This window comes from Macrotis lagotis, chromosome 1 (assembly GCF_037893015.1).
Source record: "Macrotis lagotis isolate mMagLag1 chromosome 1, bilby.v1.9.chrom.fasta, whole genome shotgun sequence".
Lineage (NCBI taxonomy): Eukaryota > Metazoa > Chordata > Mammalia > Peramelemorphia > Peramelidae > Macrotis > Macrotis lagotis.
In genome coordinates, this window is record NC_133658.1 from 296,747,101 (window position 1) to 296,774,665 (window position 27,565).

The 27,565-nt window shown below is 37.7% G+C and overlaps 1 pseudogene; it reads right to left on the reverse strand.

The window, feature by feature from the left end:
• Nucleotides 1-14,760: 14,760 nt before the first annotated feature.
• Nucleotides 14,761-27,079, reverse strand: LOC141493519 (alpha-enolase pseudogene; annotated as a pseudogene).
• Nucleotides 27,080-27,565: the final 486 nt, after the last annotated feature.

Below are 27,565 nucleotides of genomic sequence, written 5' to 3' on the forward strand. Positions count from 1 at the left end.
CCAAGGCAAACCAATCAACTTTGGCATGGTTCTGATTGTCTGAAAGTTCTTTCTTACATTGAATTGAAATTAAATGCCTTATAATGCCTACTTGTTACTTCTAGTTCTGCCCCCTGGAGCTAAAGAGAATGGGTCCAATTCCTCTTCCACATGATAGTCTTTCAAGTACTTTGGGGAAGAGATAGTTGTTATATCTGCCCTAAGTCTTCCCCAGGATAAAATCCCCAATTCTTTCAATTGATCCCCATGTACATGGTTTCCATTCCCTTCCCCACTCTAGGTGTCCCCCTCTGGAAAAGCTCCAGTTTATCAGTATCTTTCTTAAAATGTAGAATCTGAAACAATGTGATTTGACCAGGTCAGAGAGCAACAGGATTCTTTACTCCCCATTCTAGAAATGAAACCTCTATAAAAATAACTTCAAATAAACATTCTCGGCTACCATGTTGTACTTTGGACTAAAATTGAGTTGAGATGCTGGCCCACTAAAACTCCCCTACTCCCTATGCCAGTCTTTTTCATTCAAATTTTATCTATCTATACTACCCCCATATTGTGTTTATGAAGTTGATTTTTAAATCCAAGTGTAGGATTTTACATTTTTCCCCTGCTAAATTTAATCTTAGTAGATTCAGATTATCATTCTAACCAAAAACTTTAGATTCTAATTCTGTGGTCCAATATGTTAACTATTTTCCCCAGCTTTATGACATCTACAAATCAGATAAAGATACCATCTTTGCCTTTATTCTATCCATTTTCAAAACTGTTAAGCACCATAAACCCAAGGACAAATCTCTAGGGTATTTCACTCTAAATCTCTTTCCAAGTTGATTCAATCATACAATCAGTTCTACCCATTGTTATATAACCTAACCCACATCTCTCCCCCAGTCCACAAGGAGAGCATGAGAAATTTTGTCAAATACTTGTTAAAATCCAGACAAAACATATCTACAATATTACCCTTATCTGTAACTCATGTCAATTCATCAAGGACCTGAGATTTCATTAGAGGCAGGGACTCCCTCCTCTGATACAAATCACAATTCATCAGTAATTTGCAATCTTAGTTGTCTAAAACTCAGAGAGGGTAAACTTGCCCGTGGTCATAGAGTCAGTGTCAGCAGCAGAATTTGAACCCAGGTCTTCCTGATTACAAGTGCATTTTACTGGAGATATCAAGAGATAGAGGATAGAAGGATCTGGAGTGCTATGGTCCATGAGATTATGAAGAGTCAGACACAACTGAACGACTGAACAGGAAAATGTCATGATGCCGCTCTGATTAGTCTGATAACCTGTTCAAAATAGGTCATATGACAGATGCTATGCTGCCTCCCAGCAATTATTGTATCCTTTTCTATATGCTCACAAACTATTCCTGTAATAATACATTGTGGAACTTTGCTATTAAAGTAAATCTTACTGGTTTATAGTTCATAGACTCTGCCTTCTTCATTTGCTTTCATTTACCCAGCATGGCATGCCCCTTTCAAAGGAGATATACTCTATGAGCTAAAGAGAATTACAGTAGCTCAAAAGAAACATGTCCTCTCCAAATATTCACATGGACTATTTGTGCCCAACCCATAATAAAGCCTTTCTAGGTCACAGAAGTCTACTCAGTCACAGCTAGACACACTATACCATAGCCCAACATAGTGCTGTCATTTTGAGGACCAAGAAGAACAACACCAACATCACCATCAATCCTGAGAAACTAACAATCAGTAGAAAGCATTCTTTTATTTTGGATATGTCTTTAATTTATTCAAATACCTTTCCATTTCCACATTACTTTTTAATGGCAATTACACCCCACATCACCACAGAAATAGTATTATGCATGATTACTATTGTACTATCAAGGTAGAATGTGCCTCTTCACATCAAGATCTCCAGTTTACTGTGTTAATTTACCCATCATTTGTGCATTTCTGTGCAGATATTTAAGACCTATCCTATAACCTTTTAAAGGCAAATAATGGCAATTCAATAATCACATCTTCCAGATTTTTCAATGCCCTGGTATATAGTTTGATCATGTCCCAATGACTTGAACTGATTTAGATCTGGTTGGTATTCTCTTGTCGTTGTTTCCTTTAGCTTGGGTTTTAACTCTCAGCTAACCAGCACTAAGTTGATGACCTTACAGGTCTAGAGGTTCTCCTCTCTAGTGTCCAATATTGTTATTCTGTCCTTCTTGAGTAACTGTCATGTCAGACCTCTTCTCCTTTTTGGCTGTTTTTAGCTGTTCTTATCAGCTTCCCTCAGTTCATTCTAAATGTTAGCACTCCTAACACTTTTCTAAGATGTGGTAGAGCATGGTAGAGCAATGGTAGAGCACCGGACCTATAGTTAGAAGTACCTGAAGCAAAACCTGCCTTAGATTCTTATTAGTTATATGACTCAGTCAAGTCTCTTAACCTCTCTCTGCCTCATTTTCCTAAACGCTAATAGAGGAGTAATATAGACAGTTCTTGCTTTACCTGAATTCTTGTAATAAACATTTGATTTTATGTGAAGAATTCTAAAAGAAATCCACATTCCAAAAATACTTCCTATGTTAGCTTTACTGTACCCCACAGTCCTCTACCTCCCTCCATCCATCTCTCTCTGTCTCTCTGTCTCTGGCCCTGTGTCTGTCTTTCTGTTTCCCTCTTTCTTTTCGTTCATGCCTCTCCATCCATGTGGTCTAACACTCAAGACCAAAAGAAATCGCTACAAAAAAAAAAAACCTCCAAGTAAAAGCAGACTAGACTTGAGAAACAGAGAGAAAGTCACTATTTCCACAAATCCTTGGCTTGGTTTGAGACCACAAGAGAGGAAACCTTTGCCCTGCTCCACCTTCACCCTCACCCCCACATGTCTGTCATCCCTCTGTCTGCACAAGGGTACCACATGTCTGTCCCTGCACCCAACATGTTTCTCATATTGTCTGTGTCTGTGTCTGCCCCCACATGTCTGCCTCCTTCCTCTCCTCCACCCCTGTATTCTTCTTCTCTGTTAGGTCAGGTCACCACAGGACTGACCCCAGCCCCAGTGTATTCTTCCTCTTGTTCTTACTTCTGTGTCCCAACTCCCTTTGCCAACTGCAGTGTGGCCCCCTTCCTCCCTGCTTCCTTCATGTCAGCAGACAAATTTGCTCTAGGTAAACTATCTATAAGAGCACCTTCCTTGCAAGGTTATTGTAAGGATCAAATGAGGTCACTGTTGATAAAGTACTTGGCACAAAGTAAGTGTTTAGTAAATGCTCGCTTCCTACCTTAGAGACCTGGACCAGACCTAGGCATCCATCCTGTGAAACCTATCCTTGCTTCTATCTCCATATGTGTCCATTTACAATCTGAATTTGAAAAAAGGGAATCCCTTGTGAAGCGCCAGCATCCCTAGAGCTGGGACAAATTATTTAAAATTTATTTATTCTCATTTTGTACAAATAATGTTTTTTATACATTAATAAAATATTCTTGTTTAAGAGTAAACAAAATACCCCCTCCTCCAAAAAATATAGACTCACTTGAGCGATAAAGTAAAGGGGAAAGAAAAAATTAAAATTAAAATTAAAAAAATAATAGTAATAATTGTAGGTATGGCCAGGTGGCACAGTGGACGGAGCACCAGCCCTGGAGCCAGGAGTACCCGAGCCCATATCCAGCCCCGTACACCCAACAATAACCCAGCTGTGTGACATGCAAGCCACCCCAACCCCACTGCCCTGCAAAAAACAAAAAAAAGACATAAAATAGTGATAATAGTAGGGGTGGCTGAATGGTGGACAGAGCACTGGCCCTTGAGCCTGGAGCACCTGGGTCCAAATCCAGCCTCACACACCCGATGATCGCCCCGCTATGCGGCCCCAGGCAAGCCACCTGAGCTGGGACAAATTAAAGAAAAAGCTATAATTCTCAGTTGAGAAGGACATTGCTAAGGTTGCTTTCCCTCACCTTGCCAGACAATGGAGCCAGATAGCAATGCCAAGAGAGTGCTGATTGGGAACAGCCAAGAACAATGGAAGAAGTTTCCACTATCTGGGAATGGGTAGACTTCAGAAAATACAATAGACAGATGAGACTCAGAGAGGGCCTAGGCAAGAGGAACATTTATTCTTGAAATTAGGTGACACTGAGGATATTTATTGTGGGTTCTTGGGGACTAAGTTATTCTAGAGTTTCTGGGAGTTTTTCCCAGTCAATCAATGAAAATCTGAGAAAGCCAGTGAACCCCCTGTAAATCTACAAGAGTCTCTAATACATCTCCCCTTTCTTGCTACTCAGAATTTTTATCTAGTTGTAGCTTGGGAGCTTCCTTTTCCTCTGGATAATTAGATCCTACTTATCACTTTTCAGAAGTCCTCTGACATTTGTTCTTTCAAAACTTATGGTATACATCAGATTAACCCTGTCTTTCTTCTTCTCCTCAATTACAAATTCTACTTGTCCCTGATGTTCCCATCATTTCTAGGGCAGCTAGGTAATGTAGTAGATAGAGGACTGGCCCTGGAGTCAGAAGGACAGGAGTTCAAATCCAGCCTCAGACACTTGCTATTTACTAGCTGTGTAACCTTGGGCAAATCACTTAACCCTGATTGCCTTGTATCCAGGGTCATCTCCAGTCATCCTGATTCAAATCTGGCCACTGGACCCAGATGACTCTGGAGGAGAAAGTGAGACTGGTGACTCAACAAAGCACCCCCTCACTCAAATCTAATTCATGTGCTTGTCATAGCATCACCTCCCCAATGTCATGGTTTTCTTTGAGAATGAAGGACAAATATCATCAACATCATTTCTATTTTAGCAGCCCTCTCCTTATTGGTCAGAATCAGATGCAAAGTATCAGTTCCTCCCAAGTAACTTACTCTACTTTTTAAATAATTATTACCAATAAGGGGAGGGGACCAAGAAATATCTGGAATGAGGATAAGTACATGCAGGTTCTGTGTTTATTGCTCTATTCCTTTATAAGACTTTTTTAATCCCCTACCCCACTCTTTTCTTTTTTGAAAAAAAAAATTATAAAGGATGACAGTTATCTCCAATATTACATGAATGTGGTGTAAAGAAGAGATGGAAGCTTAGGAAAATGGAAAAATTTGGTGTGATTGGGGATGGGATGGGCCCTATTTCTAGTGACTTTCTGTGAGCAAAGGTGCTTCCAAGAACTATTTTGTTTGCCCAACTGGTAAGAGAAGGTGGGAGCAGAATTCAGCCTAATGTGGTGATGTTGAATTTAGGCCTTCTACTCCTTTAAACATGAAGAACTGGTTTTGTGAGGATCTAGCACAATGGTGCTATGGAGTTGGAAAAGTCCTGGGTCTGGGGTCAGAGAAGCTGAGATCTAATCCTAGCTCTGACATTTACTTTCTTGTACTATCTCAGAAATCTCAACCTCTATGACCTTCCTGGTTCTATTTCCTGAATTTATATGTGTATGTCCTTGCTTTAGAGTTTTTGGGGGAGGGGGGTTGTACTATATAGGTGGGAGTAACTTTGGACAGGGTATGGGGTTAGGGAAGATATGGTATAGAAGCATATATGTGTTTGGGGTATAGAGATGAGAGAGTTGTGCATATAACAAATTTCTTTAGGAAGCAGTAGTTCCCTCCCCACCCCCAACCTCCTTCCCAGCATCCAGATCTCTCAATATTATTTAAGCAGTAATTCATTTAAATAATTTAATCATTTGAATCAATTTCAACAGGTAAAAACATCACTTTTTTCAAAATTTTTCATGTTCTCTCTGTGTGTAATTCTTTCATAATGTTCTACTCTGTTTTCCCAGATTTTTTTTGTTCCTCAAATTTTTCAGTCTTTGTTGCATTAGGACCTAGACTTCTCTTGACCCCCCCCACACACACACACACACCTCAGGGCTTTCCTCAATTCCACAATGACTCTCTTAAAATAAAGCATTTACATGAGCAGATCAGTAATTAGCATCATCAAGACTGGCTCTATGTCTAGTGAGTGGCACAGATGATGAATGCTGTAGAAGTTCAGAAGAGAGGTCATCAAACACCAGATTGCAGATGAAGGAGGCATGCTCTCCCTACTGGGTTCTGAAGGAAAGTCAGAATTCAGAGAGGCATTCAAAGTGGAAGAGGAGAGACAACTCAGAAGGTAGAATGGAAGGGACCTTAAAAATCCATTTAGTCTAACATCCTTCCTTAGGTTATACATAAAGATATCGAGGCCCACAGAAAAAAAAAATTGGATGTGTGGACAGGAAACAAAGAACAGACCAATCTGAGTGGACCATTGAGCATACTGGGGATTGTGGGCAGGAAAGTTGGGAAGGTAATTGGGGGGGCCATACTGCAGAAGACCTGCCATGGTCAAAGTCAGCATGTAAGAGTGGAAAGAGCAAGAGCTTAGGAGTCAAAAGACTTGAGTTTGAATCTTGCCTGCTATTTATTCACTATGTGGTCTGGAGCAAGTCACTTACTCCTCAGTTTGCTTATCCATAAAGTAAGGGTTTGGGACTGAATTATTCCTAAGGTCCCTTCCAGTTCTAAATACTTTGACTGCAGGGCAGGGGTGGGGGGAGTTCCAGGTCCTCATCACATTGTTCTGGAGAGGGTAAGGACAAAACATCCTCCTGGGATATGATTTACTAAATTGTCCCCTATCATGTTTAGCTGTATCACTTGGATAACCTATTATTATGCTCAGTATAGGAACTAGAAGCAATTATGGCATCTCAACTACCCAGTATTTTAATTCTGTAGTGTGTTTGGTTCCTACTTGTTTACTGGGAGGCTGTAACTCATCACTGCCTTCTCCACCCCTGGCCCAAAGGGACTGAATCCTAATGATTTTGCTTTAAGAATAGGGCATTTCATAAACAAGCTAAACAATATTGCCCAAAGCTACCAATTAACAGGCAGACCAAGAGTCTCACTGATGACTCCAGCTAGGAGAATGTGGCTGGGTACCACTGAAATAAACAAACCCATCTGATTAACCTCAGTTACTCAAACATGGAAAGGATGATTTCCCCACATTTCAAATGCTGCCTCCTCCAGCAAAGCTTCCTGGCCTGATTTTCCCCCCAAATCTCTAGCTTATTTATCAGGTTATAATGGGGGATTGGGTATCAGAAAACTCAGGGGCTACATCTGTCTCTGTCACTAGATCACTATATGATTTGGGTCATCTCATTTTCCTCCCTACAGAAAGACATTAATGGAAGAAGCAAAGAAAGATTCATCTGGATCAAGGATTCTTAACCTGACATCCATAAAATCCATATATAGATTTTAGGGGATCTATGAATTTGAATGGGGGAAAAAGTTACATTTTTCTTTTCACTAGCCTCCAAAGGAACTTTAGCATTTATTTCCACTATAAATGTAAGCAAAAAAGCACATAGAATTAGGCTTTACCATACTGTCAAAGGGGCCTGTGGCAACAAAGGTTAAGAACCTCTAAGGACTGTTAAGTTTTTTCATATTTATTGATTATTTTTGTTTTTACCTTACTTTCATTTCTAAATATATCCTTCCCTTCTTCTCACCTAGTACACCATCTCTTATTCATGTGACCTTGGGTTGTTCACTTAAATTCTATTTGACTCAGTTTCTTCATCTGTAAAGTGATGATAATAATAGTGCCTATCTCCCAGAGCCATTGGAAGGGCCAAAGAAGATAACTGTAAAGCTCTTAGTATAGTTTCTTGACACACAAAAAGCAAAGAAGATAACTGTAAAGCTCTTAGTATAGTTTCTTGACACACAAAAAGAGCCACATAATGTCACTTGCTATCATTAGCATTATTTTTACAACAAAATTAAGAAAAGAGAATTTTTTCAGGCAGTTTAACAAAACTGACCAATGTGTCACTCAAGTATAACAATGTATGTCTCATTCCATATCCATAAGTCCTCCACCTCTGCAAAAAAAAAGGTGAGGAAGGGAGGTATATTTTCTCTTGTCTCTTCTTGGTTATTATAATTTCATAGCCCTCAGTCTCCATGATGATGCTGTTTTTCCCACTTGCATTATTGTGGTCATTCTGAATCTTGTCTTCCTGGTTCTGATTACTTCCCATTGCATCAGTTCATATAAGTCTTCCCTGTTATCAAATTCATTGTTTCTTACAATATTTAGTATCCTGTTTCATTCATGTTACACAATTTGTTTGGGCATCAGTTTGTTTGAAGTTCTTTGCTACCACAAAGACTATCTTAAAACTTTCTTCCATCTCAAAGGGTTGGACAATATTTCTGCTGTTATGAGTCAACAGAAAAAGCAGAGGGAGGTCCTGCTCTCAAAGAGCAAACATTCTAAAAGGAGGAAGCAAAAGAGAGCAAGAGGGGCCTGTATGGGAGAATTTGGGCAATACTTTACTCATTGTGAATATGTGGAGTAGATTAGCACACACTTTCTAGGAATAAATGACAGAGTTGATTTAATCATGGTTAGAATGTGGCACAGAGTGCCAGACCTGAGTTCAAATTCACCTCAGATCCTTACTACTTGGGTGACCCTGGACAAGTCACTTAATCCTGTGTGCCTCCATTTCCTCTTCTATAAAATGAGCTGGAGAAGGAAATGGCAAACCACTCCAGCATTTCTGTCAAGAAAACCCCAATGACCCTGATGGACTTGCTCATCCCTTCAGTGCAACAACCAGGGAAAATTTTGGGCTATCTGCAATGGAGAATACCATCTGTATCCAGAGAAAGAATTATGGACTTTGAAGAAAAAGCAAAGACTATTATCATCAAATTAGGGGGGGGAGCATATTATTATGTAATTTTACTATCTCATACTTTATTTTTCTTCCTTAAGTATATGATTTCTCTGTCATCACATTCAACTGAGATCAGTGTATAACATGGAACCAATGTAAACACTAACAGAATGTCTTCTGTGGGGGGTGGGGAGAGGGAGGCAAGAATGGGGGGTAAATTGTAAAACTCAAAAATAAATAAAATCTTTCTTTAAAAAAAAACCCAATGGGATCATGAAGAGTTGGACATAACTGAACAAGAAGAATGTGGACTCTTGGGATTCAGGTATTGCTTCATTCTTTATACTTGTATCCTCTGTGCTTAAAATAAACAGTTCTTGGATCACAGCAGGAACTTAATGAAATACTTGTTGATTGATTGTTCCAGAACTGGGAAAGGGAATGAGGTGGGGAAGTGGGGAAAGGTGGGGGAAATTTAGAGGGTAAAACTGCAAGACTGCAGAGAAAATGGATTTAATCAATCATTCAGTTCAAGAATTAACTGAACATCATACAGAGTAACAGCACTAATGCATGATGATCAACTGTGACTGATTTAACTTAATACAATGAAGGATTTATGATGAAAAATGCTATCCATTCCCAGAGAAAGAACTGATAGCATCTGAATGTAGATTAAAACTTTTTTGACTTCATTTTTCTTGAGATATTTTTGTCTATATTTTCTTTTACAACTTAACTATTATGGAAATGTTTTGCATGATTACATATGTATAACCTATATAAAATTGCTTACCATCTTAGGAAGGAGGGTGAAAAGGGAGGGAGGGAGAGAATTAGAAATTCAAAGCTTTTAAAACTAATGTTGAAAATAATTTTATTATGGAATTGAGGAAAAATAAAATACTAATTTTTTAAAAGGCAAAAAAATGCAGCTCCTGCATCCCTGTCTTCTCAGAAATCCCAGTCTAAGAAAAGGATTAAAGTCTGTAAGAGAGCAACAGAAATAAAACATTCAGTAGAGAGGCAATGATTTACTGGCAAATGTTTAACAACTAACTCTCCAAAAAAGGGAGGGGGTGAGGAGGACAGCACAATTTTTAAATTAATTTACATTAAGATTTTCTCCAATACTTTAAGTCTAGACAATCAAAAAACAATGTCAAGCCCTGATTTTTAGAATTTGTTGATTTCTGAGGCAAAAAAAAGTTCATCTGGAGATTTAACAATCCACTGGTTCCTGTATATACTTGATTCAAAGTGCCATTCTGATTCAGAAGAATGGTGGGTGGAAGGTGGATCTGGATGGCAAACTCAAAGTCAGGATAGGATTTTAAAGCCTCATTTTGGGGAAAAGAAAAAGGAGAAGGAGGAGGAAGACAAAGGAGGAGAAGGAGGAGGAGGAGGAATTAAGAGATATTCCAGGCAGAAGTTTCTCACAGTAGGTGCTCAAGTGCTTAGAGGATTTTATCTTTTTCTGTATCATGATTTCTCTGGCAGTCTGGTAAAATCTATGAACACCTCCACAGAATTAAGTTTTTAAATGCATAAAATAAAATCCATAGGATTTCAAAGGAAATCATTTTATTGAAATGTAGCTATCAAAATGCTTCTACTGTATAAAAAGATCTTATGGTCAGGAATCAGAATAGACACAAAGTTGGTAAATGAGTTTTGACCCTGGCTCTGCTTCATCAGAATGCAGGACTCTTTCGCACACACCTATGAAAAAATAACTAATACCAAGTCATGAGTAATATATGTCAGCCTCTTAATAAATATAAATGGTATGAATTTGAAGGAAGAGATATTTCTGGGTAATTCAAGGGCTTTGAAGGATGGATAGAATATCAGAAGAGGGAAAAGTGAGTGTGACTTGTGATGGTCAGGAAAGCATTTTGAAAGAGTTGTAGGGATATGTGGTTTAATCTGATAAGTGGGTAGAAGAGAAGATTAAAGGCATCCAAGTAGTGGGGAATAGCATGAGTTTTATCCATCAAAATACATTTATTAAATACCTGCTAATGTCAGGCACCCCACCCCTACCCCACCTTACTCTTAAGTAGTCAACCTAGGGGACAGTGATGAACAAGGTCTTAAGGGAGTTCAGACAGACCAGCCTCAGACTAATCCTGGCTTAAAGGGGGGAGGGGGATGAGAGCAAAAGAGAAAAGTCACAGGATTAGAGGGAGAGACAGATCCCAGAAGACTTCATGAAAGAAATAGATTAAGGGTTGTATAAATGCTCCTGCTCCAATCCTTATCCAGATTGGAGAAAGGATGCCTACTCTGATCTGGCAGCTAAATTTGTGATTCAGATCCTCTGTCTATCACTGTAGCAAGAAGGTGGCTTCCCCAGTCAAAGAAAGAAATGCTCTTCCCAGTTCAGCCAGTTGTAGTCTGAGAAGCAGCCAGCAGAGGGAAATGACATGATATGAGCAGCCTCTTCTCCATTCACTCCTAGCAGCAGGTTATCTGCCTCTCAAAGCAGTTCACATCTCAGCCTTTAGAGATTCAAGGGAACTTCCATAATAAAGGAGGATGGCTCACTCCAAGCCTGGGAAGAAAGCTAGTGTTGATACTCAATGGAATGATAGGAAGAACGTTGGCCAAGGACAATTCCCTGTCAGGAGACCACTCTCTAGTTGATGACTACCACCTCAGCCAAGTCACTTCCCTCTGGGCTCCCAGTTCCCTTTTATTTGTAAAAATAGAGGGATGGGGTTAAAAGGGTTCCTAAATTCCTGTCAACACTTTATATTCCCTCTTCTAATGACCCCTTCAGCTTGACATTGAGTTCTAAGGGTCCTCCAACCAAAAGCATTCGTGCAAATGTTTAACAACCAGCTTTTTTTGTCCAGAAAAAAATGTACACACGATATACTTAGATTTCCATCCTATTATCAACATTTTCCATCACTTTTAAAAAAGATTTACTGGGGCACTTTTGGGGAGCAGCTAGGTGGTATAGGGGATAGAGCATCAGTCCTAGAGTCAGGAGGACCTGAGTTCAAACCCAACCTCAGACACTTAATAATTATCTAGTTGTGTGACCTTGGGCAAATCATTTAACCCATTTTCTTGCAAACCTCCCCCCAATTTTTATCAATTTTATTTGACATTTTAAAGAAACCAGTCTTTAATTTTGCCATTTCTTTAGTTTTTCAGGTTTCCAGTTTATTTGTCCTCTACGTTTCTTTTTTAATATTTAATATTTATTTGTATATGACTTTTTTAAATTTTGAGTTCCAAATTTTCTCCCTGACTCCTGCATCTCTCCTACTCATGAAGAAGATAAGCAATATATCAATTATACATGTGAAATCATGCAAAACATTTCCACATTAGCCATTTCCATCATTTTATGTATGGATAATTTAAAAAACAACAAATCAAGCCATGATTTTTGGTGTTTGCTGATAGCTAAGGTATAAATGCTCCTGCTGAAATTTTAACAATCAGCTCTCATGAGCCTGTTCCAGCTTATTTTTACTTCCCACTCTGACTTTCTTTGTTCTAAGCCCCTTCCAGATGATTTATATGTTCTAAGATCCTCATAGAACTTCTAGGCATAAGGGATTCATTGATCTGATTTTATGACAGAGGCCTCAGACATCAAAAAACTAGGAAATAAAAAAAATTTATTTGGGAAATGTTTCCAAAAACCTCATTTTCTTTCATTCCTTGACAGGTTTGTTCCTGTCTCCTCTGCTCTAACTCTCATCACCTGAGGCCTTCAGGCAGCTTCTCCATTCAAAAAGCTGTCCACGAAGATTCTTATAGGCTCAATTATGCAGGCTGGTATAGTAACCCTGGGGGGGGGGGGGGAACTTAACTTTATTCTGAATCAAAAACCAACTTAAAGAGTGAAGATATAGAATGAATTTCTGGCAGGATGATGGACTAACAAGATAGGCTTCCACAATCTGATATTCCACAATGTTTTGAGTTCCTTTGGGTCATGAACTCAACTAAACTTTGTTATTCAAAATTCCTCACAGTCTGGCCCCAGTGTTTCTCTCCAAGATTATCATATAACTCCCCCTCATGCACTATATGATTCAGCCAAACAGACTTAATTGCTAGTTCTTAAACACAGTATTCTATCTTCCATATTCGTGTCTTTGTACATTTATCTGTGTGTGTGTATAATTTACTGATATTTATACACATATATATACATAATATATTCACATGTATATGTGTGTGTCTATATATATATAGTTTCCTCATAGACTATAAGCTTCTTGAATACAGGAACCATTGTTTTGTTGTATTTTTCTATTTTTGTCTCGTCTGCAGAGCTGAGCACAGGACTTGTTCATGAAAAAATCATGAGTTTAGATCAACTCTGAATCTCTCCTGATTCCTAGGACAAGGCTCTGCACACAAAAATTCTCTCACTAAATATTGGATATATAGATGTGAGGATGGATGAATGAGTGTGATATTGTTCCTCTAAGAAACTTCCTCCAAGGCAAGTTTGCATGAGGGAAAACTTGTGGGGAGAGGAGGTAGCATGCCTATTCACTTTCTGTAAGACATCTTATTCAGAGGAGAAACTCCATAAAGGCAAGGACCCAACTATAACTTTTTTTTAGGTTGGTTTTTTTTTTTGCAAGTCAATGGGGTTAAGTGGCTTGCCCAAGGCCACACAACTAGGTAATTATTAAGTGTTTGAGGTTGGATTTGAACTCAGGTACTCCTGACTCTAGGGCCAGTGCTCTATCCACTGTGCCAACTAACCGCCCAACCCAAATATAACTTGCATTGTAAAGATTAGTTTTGTACATAACAGTTGTTCCATATAAGTCTATTGGTTGGATTTGACATCACTATGAAGGTCAACTTGCCAGAAATCATTTGACCTTCAAAGAAGAAACCAACCAATTATGTGACTTCCATGTGCTCATCACCAGCACAGTTATGGAGGAATTAGAGTTTAGATCAGCTAGATTCCCTGCCATCTTAGAGATCACAGGCACATCAACAGAGATAACTGTAATGTACAAAATTCCATGATAAGTTCATTAGAGAAAAGTAAACAAAGGATTGTGTAAGATTTAAGAGAGAAACATTACTGGCAGTGAGGGAAGGCTTCATGGAGGAAGCAGCATTTGAATTAGACTTTGAAAAGATGGCTAAGAATTCAATAGGCAAAGACAGGAAGAAACATTCTAAGCTTAGAGAAATAGCATTGCAAAGGTCCCATGGAAGGAATTGCAGACTATGATCAGAAGGTGGAAAATAGTTTAATTTGACTAGAGGGTAGAAAACAAAAATAGGATTAGAAAGGTAGTACACTAATCAGTCTGCATTTATTAAGCTCTACTGGGTACCCTGGACAACTCAGTGGAGCAATGAGACCTAAGTCATGAAGTCTCAAATTTACAAGTTCAAGTCTGGTCTCTGACACTTACCAGTTGGGTGACCCTGGGCAAATCACTTAACCCTGTTTATTTCAGTTTTTCATCTGTAAAATGAACTGGAAAAAGAAATGGCAAACCACTGCAGTATCTGTGCCAAGAAAACCCCAAATGGGGTCATGGGAAGTTGGACGTGACTGCAAAGTGACTTGACATCAACAACAACAACAATATGAACCAGATGGTGCAAAGCAATGGAGATACAAAGAAAGGTCAAACAAACAAATAAAACAACTTACTTAAGGAGGGGAAGGTAACAACAATGTGTAAAAAACTTTACAAACAGGAATGAATTGAGGAAAGGCAAGGAGACAGGAAAACAGGGAAAGACTTCTTGCAAGAAGGTGAGATTTTAGCTGACTCTTGTAGGAGCCCAGTGAAGCCAGAAGTCATCAGCAAGAAGGGAGAGCATTCCAGCCATGAGAGATAACCAGAGAAAATGCTCAAAATCAGGAAATGCAGCATCTTGTAAGAGGGACAGCAAAGATGTAAAGATCACTAGATTACAGAGTACTTGGTGGGGAATACAGTGTTAAAAGACTGGAAAGGAGGCAGACCCAGTATAGCAGAGAAAAATCAGGCAGTTCCCTGAACTCTTCCCAGCTTCTTTCAGAAACAATATTAAATCAAGCCTCTAAATGAATCCTGGAGAAACAGAACCTACAAAAGACAGAGTGAAACAATTTTCAGCTTAAGATAACATAGAAGGACTTTAGGAAAGATGTGTCTCACTTGGGTAAAGGGGGAGCACAGACCAGAGCAAAGGGTGTCCACATAAGCCAGCAGGAGGCTCTTAGCCACAGCAAGATCAGCAGCCAAGGCCCTTTGGTCCTGGCTCAGCAAGCCAGTTGTGTGGACTCCAGCCCCAGCACAGAAAGCAAATTGCCATCTCTGGAACCCCAGAACAACAGGTAAGACTAGGCTGAGCCAGTCTAGTGCAATGGGCAAACTTCCAGCAAATAAGTCCCCAGCCCAGAAGAGCAGTGACCAGGCCCCTGGCTCCCAGTACAAGAAGATTGGGAAAGTACCCTGATACCCTAGAAATAGAGTTCAAATTTAAGTTATAAGATTATGCATGTAGATGGGGGAGAGGGAGGTGGTTTTCAAAATAAAATAAATTTTTTTAAAAATCATGAGATTGGATTAAAAAATGAGCAAAAAACAGAAAAGAGTCCTAAACATAAAAAGTTACTATGGTAACAGGGACGATCAAAACACAACCTCAGAAGAGGACGACAGTGTCAAAATGCCTACATGTGAATCCTCAAAGGGGAAGATGAATTGGTTTCAAGACCAAAAAGCCTTCTTGGAAGAGTTCAAAAAGGTTTTTAATAATAAATAAAAGATGTAGAAGAAAAAAATGGAAGGAAAAAGAGAGTTATACAAGAGAGAGTCAACAGGGGGAATAGGAAAGATAAAGATTGTCTGAAGAAAACAATTCCTTAAAACATAATTAACCAAATGGAAAAAAATCCTCTGAAGAAAATAATTCCTTAAAAAGTAGAATTGGTCAAATGGAAAAAGAGGAAAAGTAGTACAAAAGTTAACCAACAAAAATAATTCCCTAAAAATTAGAATTGGTCAAGTGGAAACCTAATAATTCTATGGGACATCAAGAATCAATAAAACAAAATCAAAAGAATATAAAAATAGAAGACAGTGTAAAATATCTTACTGGAAAAAAATTGATATGGAAAATAGATCCAGGAGAGATCATTTAAGAATTATTGTCTTCAAAAAAGAATGTGAACAAGATCCTCCAAGAAATTATCAAGGAAAACTGCCCTCATGTCCTAGAATCAGAGAATAAAATAATAATTTTAAAAAATTACCAATCAGCTCTTGAAAGAGATCCCAAGGGCAGCTAGGTGGTGCAGTGGATAGAGTGACTCTAGAGGCAGGAGGACCTGAGTTCAAATTTTACCTCAGACACTTAATAATTACCTAACTGTGTAACCTTGGACAAGTCACTTAACTCCATTGCCTTGCAAAAAAAAAAGAGATCCCAAAAAGAAAATTCCAAGGAATATTATAGCCAAATTTCAGAGTTATCAGGTCAAAGTGAAAATATTGCAAGCAGCCAGAAAGAAGCAATTCAGATATCAAGTAGCTGGTCAGGATTAAATAAGATTTAGCAGTTTCAATCTTAAAGGTTTGGAAGGTTTGGAATATGATGTTCCAGAAGGCAAAGGAGCCTTAATTACATCCAAGAATCAATTACTCAGAAAAATTGAGCTTAGCATTTCCAGAGAAAGGATAGACATTCAATGAAATAAGGAACTTTCAGATTTTCCTAATGAAAAGATCAGAGAAGAACAGAAAATCTGATCTTCAAATGTAAGACTCAAGAGGAGCACAAAAAGGTAAACAGGTAAAAAATAAGAAAACACATTATTAAATAAAGTTAAACTGTTTACATCCCTACATAGGAAAATGATATTTGTAACTCTTGAGAACTGGGTCTCTAATAGGGCTATTAGAAGGAGTTTACATAGACAGAGGGCATGGGTATAAGTTGATTTTAATGTAAAGATATAAAAAATCAGGGGGCTAAAAAAAGGATTTAACTGGGAGAAGTAGAAGAAGAGACACAGAATAGGGTAAAGTACATTAAATGAAGAGATACAAAAGACAGCACAGGGAATGGAGGGAAGGTATGAGCAATGTTTGAACTTTACTCTCAATGGATTTGACTCAAGGAGGGAATACCATACACATTCAATTGGGTGTAGAAATTAATCTTATCCTACAGGAAATTAGGAAGGGGAAAGGAAAAGAAAATTGGAGGTTGATCTGATAGGAGGGAAGGCCGAAAGAAGAGCAGAAATAGGAAGAGAAATAGGAAAGAAAAGGGAAGGCAGACTGAGGTGTTGGTAAGAAGCAAAACACTGTTAAGGAGGGACCCAGGAGAAAGGAGAGAGAAAAATATAAATGGAGAAAATGGGAGAAAATAGAATGAAAGTAAATACACAATTAACAATTATGACTGTGAACGGGATGAACTCTCCCATAAAATTAAAAACAGATAGCAGAATAGATTAAAAATTGGAATCTTACAAGAAATACATTGGAAGAAGAAAGATAAACACAGAGCAAAGGTAAAAGACTGGAGCAGATTATGTTATACTTCAGCTGAAGTTTAAAAAAACAGCAGGAGTAGCTATCTTAATCTAAGAGGAAACAATATATTACTAAAAAGTACCATAGACAATGAAGTAATATCAATATTAAAATGCACAAACTGGTATAGCATCCAAAATCTTAGAGAAGTTAAGTGAGTTCCAGGAAGACATAGACAGCAAAACAATACTACTTCTTGTGGGGGACCTCAACCTTCCTCTCTCAAAACTAAATAAATCTAACCACAAGATAAAAATTAAAGAAAATAAGAAAGTAAATAGAATTTAAGCTAGATATGTTAGATCTCTGGAGAAAATTGAAAAGAGATAGAATGGAAGAGACATCTTGGTGGCACAGTGGACAGAGAGCACTGGCCCTGGAGTCAGGAGTACTTGAGTTCAAATCTGGCCTCAGACACTTAATAATTACCTAGCTGTGTGGCCTTGGGCAAGCCACTTAACCCCATTTGCCTTGCAAAAACCTAAAAAAAAAATAATGAAACAACTTACCAAAATTTGTGGGATACAGCCAAAGCTGTTCATAGGGGGGAAATGCTATATCTTTAAATGCTTACATGAATAAAATAGAGAAAGAGCAGATCAATGAGTTGGCCAAGAAACTAAAAAAAAGTAGAAAAGGAAAAAATTTAAAAATCTTCTAAACCTATCTCCTATTTAGAAATTCTGAAAAATTGAAGAAGAGATTAATAAAGTTGAAAGGGAAAAACTGTTGAACGAATAAAACAAAGAGCTAGTTTTATGAAAAAACTCAATAAAATAGATAAATCTTTAGTAATTTTTATTTTTAAAAAAGAAAACCAAATTATCAATATCAAAAATGAGAAAAAAGTGAATTCTTACCAAGAGGAAATTAGAGCAATAATAAGGAACCATTTTGCCCAACTGTAAGCCAATAAATCTAACAATCTAAGTGAAATGGGGGTGGCTAGGTGGCTCAGTGGATAAAGCACCGACCCTGGAGTCAGGAGTACCTGGGTTCAAATCTGTTCTCAGACACTTAATAATTACCTAGCTGTGTGGCCTTGGGCAAGCCACTTAACCCCATTTGCCTTGTAAAAAAAAAACTAAAATAAATAAATAGATAGATAGATAGATAGATAGATAGATAAATGAATAGATAAATAAATGAACAGATAAATAAATAAATGCTAAAAATCTAAGCGAAATGGATTAATATTTACAAAAATATAAATTGCTCAGATTAACAAAAGGTAAAATAAAATACTTAAATAACTCCATTTTAGAAAAAGAAATTAAACAAGCCATTAGTTCTCTCTCTAAGAAAAATATCCAGGGTTATATGAATTTACAAATGAATTCTACCAACATTTAAAGAACATTTAATTTCAATACTATATAAACCATTTGGAAAAATAACCAAAAAATGAGTCCTACCAAATTCCTGTTATGACACAAATATGTATTAATATGATACAAACACTGATCCTAAACCAGGAAGAGCTAAAACAGAGGAAGAAAATTATAGATCAATTTCCTTATTGAATATTGATGCAAAAATTTTAAATGAAATAGTAGCAAAGATCTTATAGCAATTTATCACAAGGATTATATACTATGAGCAGGTAGGATTTAGACAAGGAACATAGAGCTTATTAAATATTAGGAAATATTTAATCTAACAGCATAATTGACCTTATCAGTAACAAAACTAACAGAAATATTATGATTATCTCAATAGATGCTGAAAAAAGTTTTGACAAAACTCAGCATCCATTCAGATTAAATACCTTAGAGATTATAGGAATAGAATTTTCCTTACAATGATAAGTAATATCTATCTAAAACCATCAGCAAGTATTAAATGTAATAGGAATAAGCTAGAAGCTTTCCCAAAGAGATCAAGGGTGAAACAAGGATATTTGTTATCACTACTATTATTTATTACTGTGCTAGAACTATTAGCTTTAGCAATGAGAAGAAAAAAATTGAAGGAATTATACTAAGTAAAAGGAAACAAAACTATCACTCTTTGTAGATGATCTATTTGTATACTTAAGAGAATCCTAGAGAATCAACTTAAAAACCACTTGAAATAGTTAACAACTTTAGCAAAATTGCAGGATTTAAAAAAAACCCACATAAATTATTAGCATTTCCATGTATTGCCAACAAAACTCAGGACTAAGAGATAGAAAGAGAAATTCCAATTGAAATAACTGTAGAAAATATAAAATATTTGGTAGTCTGTCTGCCAAGACAAACCCAGGACCTATATGAGCAAAACATTTTTGATACAAATTTAGTCAGAACTAAATAACTGGAAAAATATCAGTTGCTCATTTGTGGACTGATCTAATATAATGAAAATAGCAATTCTACCTAAATTAATTTACTTATTTGATGTCATACCAATCAAACTACCAAAAATTATTTTATAGAGTTAGGAAAAAAACAACAAAATTCATCTGAAGAACAAAAGATCAAGAATAACAAGGGAACTCATGAAAAAAATGCAAAGGAGGGTGATCTAGTCAAACTAGATCTAAAACTATACCACACAGTAGTAATCATTAAAATTATTTTGTACTGACAAAGTAATTGAGCGATGGATCAGTGGAATAGATTAGGTACACACAAGATATAGTAGTAAATGACTATAGCAATCTATTGTTGATAAATCCAAAGACTCCAGCTTCTGGACTAAGAACTTACTATTTTAATAGCCAGTGTTTCTGATAAAGGCCTCATTTCTCAAATATATAGAGAACTGACTTAAATGTATAAGAATACAAGTCATTCCCCAATTGATAAGTGTTCAAAGGTTATGAACAGGCAGCTTTCAGATGAATAAATTTAAAGTATCTAGTCATCTGAAAAAATTATCAAAATTACTATTGATTAGAGAAATACAAATTAAAAACTCTGAGGTTCCACCTCACACCTATCAAATTGGCTAATATAAGGAAAATGATAAACGTTGGGAAGGATTGCAAGGAAAATTGGAACACTGCTGTTGGAGATGTGAACTGATCCAACCATTCTGGAGAGCAACTTTGAACCATGCCCAAAGGGCTATAAAACTGTGTATATCCTTTGATTCTGATGCTAGTAGGTCTGCATCCCAAAGATATCATTAAAAAGGGGAAAGCACCCACATGTACAAAAAATATTTATAGAAATTCTTTTAGTGGTGGCAAAGAACTGGACATTGAGGAATAGATGAACACCAATTGAAGAATAGATGAATAAGTTGTGGGTAAATGAATGTAATGGAATACTATTGAGCTATAAGAAATGATGAACTGAATGCTCTCAAAACCCGAACAGATGCTGAATGAATTGAGCATAACCAGGAAAACCTTGTACATAGTAACAGCAACATTGTGCAATGATCAACTATGATAGACTTAGCTCTTCTCGGCAATACCATGATCAAAAATATTTCTGGGGTGGCTAGGTGGTGCAGTAGGTCCTGGAGTCAGGAGTACCTGAGTTCAAATCCGGCCTCAGACACTTAATAATGACCTAGCTGTGTGGGCTAGGGCAAGCCACTTAACCCCATTGCCTTGCAAAAACCTAATATATATAGATATATATTTCCAAAAGACACCTGATGGTAAATGTCATCCACATCAAAGAAAGAATTATGGAGTCTGAATGCAGATTGAAGCATGCTATTATCACTTTTTTTGTATTTTTTCTTTCTCATATTTTCCCCTTTCGTTGTAATTCTTCTTTCATAACATGACTAATGTGAAAATAATGTCTTGCTGTCTTAAGCAGGGGGAAAGGAGGGAGGTTGGGAGAAAAGTTTGGAACTCAAATTAAAATAATGAATGCTGCAAACTATCTTCACACATAATTGGAAAACATAAAATATTTTAAGTGAAATAAAAAAGCAAGAGGGGGTGAATTTATGAAGGCCTTTCAAAGCAAGAAGATTTTATATTTTATTCTGGAGGTAATAGGAAGTCACTGAAGTGTACTGAATGAGAATGGAATGAAAAGGTCTGATCTGCATTTTAAGAAAATCAGTTTTACATCTGAATGGAGGATGAACTGAAGTGCAGAAAGACTTGAAGGGGGACAACTGGGTGGATAATAGAGCACCTATCCTGGAATCCTGACACCTGAGTTCAAATCTGGCCTCAGATACTTACTTAGCTGTGGGACCTTGGGCAAGTCACTTAATTCCATTGCCTTGCAAAAAACAAAAACAAAAACAAACGAGGAAAGAAGACTCATTAGGAGATTATTGTAATAGTTTGGGCATAGGTGATGAGGACCTGAAAGAGGGTGGCAGTAACATCAGAGGAAAGAAGGGTGGGTATATGAAAGACATTTTGAAGATAGAAACTATAGGACTTAACCATTGATTGGATATGGGAGGTGAGAGAATAAGGAGTAAAAATGATGCTGAGGTTGTTACCCTGAGTAAGTGGGAAGATGGTGGTACCCTCAACAGTAAAAAGGAAGTTTGGAAGAAGACAAGGGTTTGGAGAGAAAAAGTTCGTTGAGTATGAGATGTCTATGGGATATCCAGTTCAAGATGTCTAGAGGGAGATATGAGACTAGGACAGCAGAGAGGTCTGACCTGAAGAAGATTTAAAAATCATCAACATAGAGATGATCATTGAATCCATCAGAAACAATGAGATCACCAATTGAAATAGTATAGAGGGAGAAAAAAAAGAGGACCCTGGGCAGTCATATTCAGTAGCTAAAGTTAGTGGACATGACCTGTATAAAGATCCAACAAGGAGACAGAAAAGGAGCATTCAGATCCAGAGAAGAAATAAAAGAGGGAAGAAATTATCAAAGAGAAAAGGGCAATCTGTATGTGAAAAGCTCCAGGGAATTCAGGGACAGTGAGATGCCCAAATCAGCTGTCACCCCATCACTTTACAACTGACTACCCACCATAGAAACTATGTGATCTCATTTCCAAGAGCCTTTACCACTATTGTGGCATTGGGCAAATTATTTTCCTTCTGATTCTCAGTTTTCTGGTTTGTAAAATGAAAATGCTGGAAGGTCCTGGTACCTTCCAATTTTTGTATTCTGTGTCTCAGAATTCTTTCTTACTTGGGAAGTTTACTGTCTTTGTGACTTTGGACTAGGCAGTTGAACTCCATGGGCCTCAATTTGCTCATCTATAAAATAATGGGATTAGAGTAGATGGTCTCTGAATTTCTTTCTAGTTCTAGACCTGTGATCTATCCAGTTCTGATATTCTATGGTTTAAAAACCCTTTGGGACTTGCAATGCACACACTGGATAGATCTGGCCTAGATAGGATCCACAGTGGAAACTGGTTGTAAAAACCTCCAGGGCTTTTTGAGAGGGAAGTTCTGCATGACAGGTACCAACCTGTTATTGAGGGCTATAAGACGCCAACTATAAAATATATAGAAAGACACCACCCATTCCAAATGACCATACCATATACCAGGAATCCCTGGGGGATCTGGCAGAGGAAGACCTAATATACAGATGGGTCACAGAGAGGGGGGTGGAAAAAATGACATAGCAAACCAGGACTGCAGGAAGGGAGACAGACCCTCATCAATAACACAGTCCTTAACTTTATCACAGAAGAAGAGAATATAAGCCTGTATGTAATACCTATGAATTGTCTGGAAGCAAAAGAATCAGCATTTATAGGATTAGAGAATTAGAGTTGGGAAGGGACCAGAGAGATCATCCATCTAATCCAACTATCTTCTTTTATAAATGAGAGGCAAACTGGCACAAAGACTAAAAATTTGACTTACCCACATCACACAGGTAACTAAGCTGGTTTTTAAATCCAGATTCATTGAATTTCAACCCAACGTACCATAATGCCTCCAATGCATTAATTGTAAAACCATGTAATGTAATTGTAATATAATGCCTCTAATGCATTGATTGTATCATAAAATTGTGCCCACCACAGCTATACATATACTTGCATTTATTAAGCATCTACTGTATGCCAGGCACTGAGCTAAGGCACTGAAGAAAGGCAAGAGATAATCAATGCCTGCTCTCAAGGAGCTCATGGTCTAATGAAGGAGACAATACACAAACAATTATGTACAAACCAGATAGGCAGATGGATAGATAGACAGACAGATAAGTAGATAGATAGATAGGTGAATGGAGAGAGAGAGAGAGAGAGAGAGAGAGAGAGAGAGAGAGAGAGAGAGATACAGATGGATGGATAAATGGATATTAAGACAGACAGGGAAATAGATGGATAGGTAGACAGAAAAACAGGTAGATAGATGATAGATAGCTAGAAATATAGATAATAGATAGATAGGCAAGCAAACAGGTAGATAGATAAACTGATAGATAGATAGATAGATAGATAGATAGATAGATAACAGATAACAGACAGGCAGACAGATAGATGAACAGGTAGATGGATAGCTAGACAGACAGATAGATAGGTAGATAGATGATAGACAGACAGACAGACAAATAGAAAGATAGGCAGGCAGACAGACATACATACATACAGGTGGAAAGATAGGCAGACAGATGGACAGGTAGGAAAACAGACCAACAGGTAGGTAGACAGGCAGGCAGATAGACAGACAAATAGATAGACAGATGGACAGATGGATAGAAGGATAGAATGATAGATGATGGCTAGACAGATGATAGATTACAGACATAATAAATTGGAGATGATCAATAGAGAGAAGAAACTAGTACTAAGGAGGATTGTAAAAGATGGAATTTTAGCTGTTTAATGAAACCATAAACTGTCAGACTGGGAACACCATACATCAGAACTGGGACCTCAGAAACCACATCTAGTACATCACCTAATTTTACAGAAGAAAAAACTGAGAGCCAGAGAGGGAAAGTGATTTGCCCAAGGTCATGCCAAAGTAGTAGCAGAGCCAGGAATTCCAGACAACTCAGAAATTCCACATCTAGAACCCTGATAATAGCTCTTGGAAGTTTTTCTATCTACCAAAATCTTTTATACAACTTTCCCCAGAAGAGGGATATTTGAAATCTTGAGGGAGAGGGAATGGTTAGCTGACAGATGGCCAAGATCAAGATCTTTTAGAAGATGGTAAATGTAAGATTGTCAAGTGGAGGAAGACAGATAAAAGAGAACTGCAAAGTGGGAAGATGAATTCCTCTGATATGACATTTTCTGCTAAAGCCCTGCCTGGTCCACTTGTACAAGAAATTATTTTATACATGATGTACTGGTACAGATTGGGGAGGCTATCCTTACCATCTTCACAACTGTCCCCTAGTTTACTCCCTGCCTCCCAGTTGTCCCTAGTTCATTGTCATGGCCTCCTAATCCATCTCCCTGCCTCCGGGTCCTTTCTCTCTAACCTATACTGAAAAAAAAAATTGGCAGAATCATCTTCCTAACATACCACCTCTCTCCTCCACTTAAAAATTTCCCTCTGTTTTTAAGAAAAAAAATCATTTTTATTTTTTAAAAAAATCTTCCCTTGATTCCCTGTTCTCCACAGAAAAAAGTCCAAACTCTTTTTTTTGTTTGTTTTTACAAGGCAAATGGGGTTAAGTGGCTTGCCCAAGGCCACACAGCTAGGTAATTATTAAGTGTCGGAGACTGAATTTGAATCCAGATACTCCTGACTCAAAGGCTGGTGCTTTATACACTGCGCCACCTAGCCACCCCTAAGTCCGAACTCTTTTACATGGAGTAGGAACCTCATCTCATTCTGGGAGTGGGGGAGGAGAGAATAGAAGCAGAAAGAAGTTATTTGATGAAATCCCCACCCCTTCTCCTGATTCTCATCTCACATCTCATCTCATCACATCAACTGTCTTTCTCCATTAGGCTGTCCTTCACTCTTCTCATATGACAAAGAGGTCCACCTCCTTTCCAAGGAAAACACCTCAGCAAATACTGTTAATTATATCCACTTTCATCTTCTCCAGAAGACTGACTCTTCTATTTCCCTCTCTTTCTTTCTTTTATTTGCCAAAAGGTATATTTTTATTTCCAAACATGTTACATGCAATACCCATCCCCTAACAAACTACAAATTCTTGGAAAACAGTATAAAAAGGAAATTCAACGCATTTTGACAAGACAGAATTTTGGTTTCACAAAGCTGAAAAATGTATTATTAAAGTCTCTATTGTATAAATATAGTCAGTCTTATATTTAATGTGCAATTGTGCCAAAAAAAGTCAACAATAAAATCTTGGTGTTTGACCTAAGAAATCCCCGGGTCCTTTAATACATCACAATTTTCATGTGTGCCCTCAGGCAAACATAAGAATTACTTACAAATTGATTAATTCCTATGTCCCAGGATTTTGAGGCTATCATTGAGATTTTAAAGTCAATTCCCCTCACAAAATTTGTTTAAGATATTATATTCCTTGGCCAAAAAAAAAAATCTTTCTCAGAAATCACATCTAAAACATTTCCAAAACATAAATGCATCTCTAAAGAGCTCAAGATGGCTACTAGTGACGCTGATGGTTTCTCAGGTAGACCTCCTGACTGTACCCTGAGGAATAGACAAAAGTACCTTTGAAATGTTTTAACCAAATCACTGGTGCTCAAGGGCTGTTCTGAGGGGCCCAGACTTTGGCTACACAGTATTTTCCCTCTCTTTCTAATGGTCTATCTCTCCCTATCTACTGCTTCCTTCCTTGCTGTTAACTAACATGTCCATGTTTCCTCCAGTTTTAAAAAACCCTCATTGGATTTGACCATCCCCAATAAGTATTGTCCTAGATTTCTCCTCCCCTTCTGACTAAACTCCTTGAGAAAGTTATCATATCTGATACTAACACTTCCTCTTCTGATTTCATCATTCAAATAACATTACCCTCTTCAATTACCAATAACTTCATAATAGTCAGATTAAACAACATTTTCTCAATCCTAATTTCCCTTAACCTCTCTGCAGGATCTTACATTTGTCTTCTGTTCTTGGATACTCTTTTCTCTCTAAACTCTCTAAACTACAGTATCCTGGTTCTCTTCCTATCTATCTAATCATTATTTCTCTGTCTTTTTTTCCTGGTTCTTCATTCATGTCATGCCCATTAATATTTTCTGAAGCAGATGCTAAGGAGTGCTTAGAGCTTGGTCAGACACCAAAGACATCACAGTCATCCACTGCATCCAGAGCCATCTCTAGTTGTCTTGACTTTTGTCTTGCCACTAGTGGGACTTTGATGACTCTGGAAGAGAGTGAGATTGATGAATTTACCTCATCCATACCAATTGCAATCTTGTCAGTAAAGCCAGCTTCACCAATAGCATTTTTCAGCAGCTCCAGGATTTTTTTCTTTATTCTCAAGGATGTTAGTAGCAAAACCACCCTCATCTCCTACCTTGGTGGCATCCTGTCCATATTTCTGCTTCATATTTTTCAGGTTGTGGTAGACCTCAGCTCCAATGTGCATAACCTCCTTGAAGTTTGCTGATTCAACAGAGAGAATCATGGACTTCTGCAATACCAACTTGTTACCAACATGGGAGACAACACTGATCCCATCAAGGTCAGTATTATGGTGAAACAAGGAGACACCTTTCTCAGCAGCTCCAGCCTTACAAATAGCCAGAGACACTGCCAATATCACATTTGCACCAAATTTAGGTTTATTCTCAGTGTAATCTATTTCTATCATCATTCTGTCAATCTTCTCCTGCTCCACAACATTCAGTTTCTTGCTAACCAGGATCAGGGTAACAGTTTTGATATACACAACTGCTTTTGAGACACCTTTCCCCATATAGCAGATCTTATCATTATCTCAGAGCCCCAGGATTTCATGAATGCTAGTAGAAGCACCCCTAGACACAGAGGCTCAGAAGAGACCTTTTGCAGTATGGAGATCAATTCAACAGTGGTGTTTCCACAACAAAGATCTCTCTTGCATTGACCTTCAAAATCAACACGTTAAATTTCTGGACAGAAGTTCCTCCACTGGATTCAGAGAACAGAGGCAGGGGCTTCTTTTAAGATTCAATACATTGGAGGTGGCTAGGTGGTGCAGTGGATAAAGCACTGGCCCTGGAGTCAGGAGTACCTGGGTTCAAATCCAGCCTCAGACACTTAATAATTACCTAGCTGTGTGGCCTTGGGCTAGCCACTTAACCCTATTTGCCTTGCAAAAAAAAAAAAAACCTAATAAAAAAAAAGATTAAAAAAAAGATTAAATACATTGCATAGAGCACTGAGCTCTGGGGTCAGAAAGACCTGAGTTCAAATCCAGCCTCAGATACTTACTATCTATGTGATCCTATGCAAGTAACTTAACTTCTGCCTCACTCTCAGAAGTAATTGGAGATAATATCACCTACCTCTTAGGACTGTTATGGGGATC